The sequence below is a fragment of the Liolophura sinensis genome, chromosome 1 (assembly GCF_032854445.1).
Source record: "Liolophura sinensis isolate JHLJ2023 chromosome 1, CUHK_Ljap_v2, whole genome shotgun sequence".
Taxonomy (NCBI): Eukaryota; Metazoa; Mollusca; class Polyplacophora; order Chitonida; family Chitonidae; genus Liolophura; species Liolophura sinensis.
In genome coordinates, this window is record NC_088295.1 from 48,951,420 (window position 1) to 48,956,884 (window position 5,465).

The 5,465-nt window shown below is 40.8% G+C and overlaps 1 long non-coding RNA gene across 1 annotated transcript; it reads left to right on the forward strand.

The window, feature by feature from the left end:
• The first annotated feature begins 412 nt into the window (after nucleotides 1-412).
• On the forward strand, nucleotides 413-4,941 carry LOC135480112 (uncharacterized). Its single transcript, XR_010445898.1, has 2 exons — nucleotides 413-2,891; nucleotides 3,296-4,941. It is a non-coding gene; the product is annotated as an uncharacterized LOC135480112 (long non-coding RNA).
• The last annotated feature ends 524 nt before the right edge of the window (nucleotides 4,942-5,465 follow it).

Consider the following 5,465-nt stretch of genomic DNA (forward strand, 5'->3'; position numbering starts at 1 on the left):
GAAAACCTGCCTGTGGACGTGCATGTCGGCATTTAGCACTTGAAGCGATCAGAGGAGCACCTCGCAATTCACCTGACTCCGTTCTAGTGACCAACTACAGACTAGGTTGTCTTTACAGACCGGCTAATTGAGCAGGTATGTACAACAACCGTTATGTTCTTATATACTACCAAGTGTATGTATGTGCTCATTTTGTACAACTCATTGCTTCACATGGCTGTGGTCCAGTACATGTGAAGGCTGGTCTAGTTTTTCACCTGTACGTAGTACAAATTCTTGCATCAGCTAAATAGGGATATGGGATAAGGTTGGATTTTAATGCTTTAGTTAGAAATAACATGATTAACACGTTCAGCGTGGAGAGTAAGACCAGAGCAGGGACGACAGTGTTAAACACAAGTGTGATACTCGGCCTACCTGCCACGTATTTCTCGTGGTGGGTATTATGTAAGATAGCTATAGATAGGATGACGTCATCCGCGATGTATGATGGCTAACCATGACATTAGACCGGGTATGACCGTATATGCATCCTTCTGATCTAGTATTATGATACATTTCTCCGTTTACACTTCTCTAAGAACAATCAGTTTGTTCGACATAAAAAATAATACCTGTGTTCAGGCAAACGGTATAGTTTGTACCAAATAAGCAGGTTGTTCAGTTTGTGTCATAGATGTGAACTGATATTATCCATGGCGACAGTATGATGTTTTAATACTACGTTGTTCATATGGTGTTTCAGTAATGCGCTCAAGTACGTATAGTTAAACGTCGCTCCTCAGCTTTGTGCTGCTGAGCAAATTAGAACTTGCCAGACATTTTATTACCGTACTCGCTAAGTTACACGATACAGCACTAGAAGTGTCAACACGCCTTGCCTTGAGCAGTGAGTCGTCACTGGGTCCAAAGTCCACCCCTTGTACTCACTGAACCGCACTGTTCTACCCGCTCTGATGACCGTGCCGAGCAAAATCATGTGTGACGTCATTAAGTCATGTGATCAATTGATTATTCATCTGATAGATGAATCTGATAGATGAATACTGGAAATGACCATATATGGTAGTGAGATAAAAGAAATATCGATTTTTGTTCATGGAAAGTTTTGAAATAAAGAAGGGAATCCATTTTCTTATTTCCAAGGAAACAAAACGGCTTAAACTGGAGATTATTTGTCAAATATGGGATAATATTTATAACTTCTCAGAGGGTTGCAGATCAAATCCAAAGGCGAATGAACTTTTTCCTCTTATACATATTGCGACACCAATGTGATTGTTGAAAAGCATTTATTCAGCGTTTGAGTATATACTGAGAATATAGTGTGGTTATACTGATGAATGAACAGTGATAAGACTTAAAATTACGATGAAAATGTACAGGTGATGTAGAGATTAAATATATCGATGTATTTTTGCTTACATTGCTTAAAGGATGACAGCAGAAGGAAAAGAAAGCGGGGTATCGCATACAGAGTTATCGCATACAGAGCGGGGTGTCGCATACAGAGTTAAACAAAAGATAAAATATATATCAAAGAAAAATTTTTTAGGGGAAAACACGAAAACAAAATTGAACTGACATTATCATAGTGTTATTGACGGAGTTACTTTATATCAAAGGAACGTGTTGTGGCGAAAAAACTATGAAAGTAGAACAAATATTTACATATGTTTTGATGACGTAGTTTTCTTGAGGTCCAAAGGACAAATGTTAGTTTAACGTGAGATATTGGCACGTGTTACCCGAAGTGGATCACATATGGGACGGCTGGGTCAGGTCACTGATGTCATTGTTGTGTCATGCGTCCTACATAGATGTTCACCTCCTGCCGGCACAGCTGATAAAGTGGTCTGTGACCAGGCCAAGATCATGGGAGTGGCACAGCGTTCCGATGCACCGTCTAGCCGCCACTTTACATGTAGATCAGGTCTTGTCGCACTTCCACTATTAAGTATGTCAAAAGTGGGTGATTTTCCAGCTGATGCTATATGTGAGCCCCATGTTGTGTAATCGTCCCGGTCCAGCTGGTCACAGCGACCGAGTTGGCCCTCAACATCCGTATGGGATCCACCAGGTCTAACTGACACGCACAAATCATACACATATGTAAATGGGCTGTCTGACAGTACGTGGCTTTAGAACACTTTGTCAAGCTACAGTACGAGGTAATAGCTCGGAAAACATTGTTTGATTTATGACTAAGCGTTAGGCTAATAGATTCAGGTATAAGTAACTGATAAAACTTAAGCTTTCTGAGCTTCATGCAAATACGATCCGGCAAGGCTTTTATAGTCTCAGTTAAGATTGTAGAGCTGTTCGGTTGTGACTTTTGATAGACCGAAAGTCAAATATTTGCTAGGCTGCTTTAAACATGGTGCAATTAGCTGTTGCAGACCATCGTCACGCGTGATCAGTCAGTGTTTCCCGCATGGTCACTGACCTAGCTTGTCTCTCTATACCAAATGCCCACCGGGTCCTGTCTTCGTCCGGTACACGTGTACTGCGAATGTTCAGGATGCCAGCAGGGCCAAATTAAAGCCAGATGACCTCAGACTTGTATCACTTCTCTTACCACATTCTCTGTTTGTTTGCAGATGACCTTGGCTTGATCCAACTACCAATCTCTACTTCACAATCAAGGCGTTTGGACTCCATCCCGGATCTAACCTTTGACCTGTACCAAGGACACTAGGTAGTGATATAAGCCACCAACCCCCTCCCTGACACCATGCAGACTTTAAGCCAGCGGAAGCAAGAGTTAGCTCTGGCTCCAGGAACCAACATGAAAGGCCTTGTGTTGTTGATCTTCTGCTATGCCTACAGCATCGCCTTGTTCCTGGTGGCGGCTTGGCTAACAAGTGTCTTCATTACACTTAAAGGAACAGGTCAGTTTTGGAAATCTTTTTGTACCGCTTTCTCAATTACCAGTTATACAAATTTAAGTGTTGAATTTGTTCTTAATTGTAAGGCGTATCAACTCAACTTGCGATTAAGCGTTTGGGACTTTCTCACTTATCAATTAAAATATTTTATTTGTTTGAAATTATAAGCATTTTCAAAGTTTGAGCGCACTAGTGAAATAAATGTTAAGAGGTTCTATTGGAGACAAGACGAAATTGAAATTGTCAGGAGACTTTTCAGGTATTGTAGTTTTTTGTTTGCTTTGTTTTTTTCAAATCCAACTGACGATTTAACTTCAGTTGTTTCTAAAATCCTGTTCTCTCATCTGCTGTTGAGAGAGTTTTTTTTCAAACCCAAGTGACCATTTTTCTTTTCTGTTTACTTTCAGTTCTTTCTAAAATCCCGTTCTCTCATCTGCTGTTAAAAAACAAAGAAGAAGATGTCAGGATTAAAGAAGACGAGGACCATGCTCGCGCTGCGCATGCATGGGGACAACGATGAAGGAGAGGAATGATGTTGCCTGATCTGAATGGACTATCCGATGCGAACAGAGTTTTCGATGCTATGGAAACCTGTGGTCATGTCTAGTCTGGGCCATCTCCGGAGTCTGCGTCCTTGCAAAGTAACTCTGGAACTTTAATTGCTTTACACACAGAACCATTATTGTCTGGGTGAAAAGTTTCAGCAAGAGTTGTTCCTCTCTTGACTCGTACCTTTACGGGACTGACCAACGTCTGCCGCTGGCTGGCTGGCTGGCTGGCTGAGATCTGAGAACGGAGCACTAAATCCTCAGTGACATTTAACTTCTGGTTATCGCCCCTCATCACCGAGTGTTACGTAACCTTCCACTATCAGAGAGGTTACAAGGTTACATCTTTCAGGGAGTTACGCGGGGGGTCTACATTGCTGACGGTGCTGGCGCCTGTCTGGCTAAAACCCATATTTCACGCGGTGTTACTTTGAAGAAAGCGGAAACCATGCAGGCATCATGTTTTCAGTGGCTGGAACAAATCTGTATTCTCCCCATAGTGAAACCGCATGCGTATGGCAGCTCTGAACAACCGGGATTTCTTGTGAAAGAAGAAACCGTTAGTTTTCGGTTTAACATGTAACTGCGGATGCAGCTGAAATCGTCAGTCGAAAATGACTCTCTTGTCCTGTCACGTAGGAACCTGGCGTCCACTTTACTTACTACGCAATTATGCTATCGCACATTCTCGTGAGATTCGTCCTTCATCAAACTCAGGTTATCACCCATAATACCAGAAGTATTAGACAACAAGTTGTATCAGGGAACTTGGTTTATTAGGTCACAAATCGTTAACATGAGTAAAAAGTTTCCTTTTGTCTGTCATTGAGTTCATGTAGACTAACACCATTCTACTTAACTTCATGCCATTGTACAATCTTCATACTGAACAGTTTGCTGGTCATTTTAAACTAATCCAATTAAATAAGTATATATTGTTATATTCATTTAATTTAAAAAAAGGATTTGTGTGTGATTTTGCCAGACGTTTGGAAATTATAGCTAGTGCATTTTGCTGTAACATGTACCAATTCTAAACCAGTCGCATCTCATTTTATATCATAAATCGTTCTTGGAGTAAAAGATGAATGTCCTTCGTTACTATATGAGTATCATTAAACATTGAGACTGAGAGACTGTCATTGCAGTTGAAAGGCCACGTATGCATTTCAGACTTCTATGTCTGGTCATTCATGTATTCCAGACTTCACTGTCTGGCCATTCATGTATTTCAGACTTCTGTGTCTGGCCTTTCATGTATTTCAGACTTCTATGACTGGCTATTCATGTGATTCAGACTTCTATTTCTGGCCATTATGCATTATGTATTTCAGACTTTTAGGTCTGGCCATTCATCTGTCATGTTGCAGCAGTGAATATGAGCTTGTACTATATCTCACGATCAATCTGGGCTTCCCTTTTGTTACTAAAACCGTGTACATATCTGTTAAAAATTTGTTATTTGAAATGATATTAAAAACAGAAATATCTTTATGATTTCTAAATTTGTGTTGTTTTGTCTTCAGTAGTATAGTTTTATTGCTTGCCAGGAGTTATTATATGAAGTATGGGCGAAAATATCAGCTCATACGTGCATATGCGTGGCCATTCATTTATTTGGCCAGTGTTTTACGCTGCACTCAAGAATATTTAACTTATATGACGGCGGCAATCATTATAGTGGGAAGAAACCGAACACGGGGGTCGGGGGAATCCACGAAGTCAATGCACAACTCGGCTATCCCGAACATTGTATCGAGCTATTTTATAAGATTGGTATTGAACGCCATGCTCAGGATTTTTCACTTATAGCACAGGGCTTGAGGACACAGTAGTGACTTTAGTGAACCATTGCCCTCCAGCAGGTATCAGACACATTTTGTTCGGCCATATAGCGAAATCTGGTTTCGTGCCGACGCTATACATATACGGAACTTTTGGCGACGACAATGGACTCTCAGTCTTAACCAAGTTTGATGTTTGTGTTTGACTGGATCCAAAATATCACACATGTTTCACTTATACGACG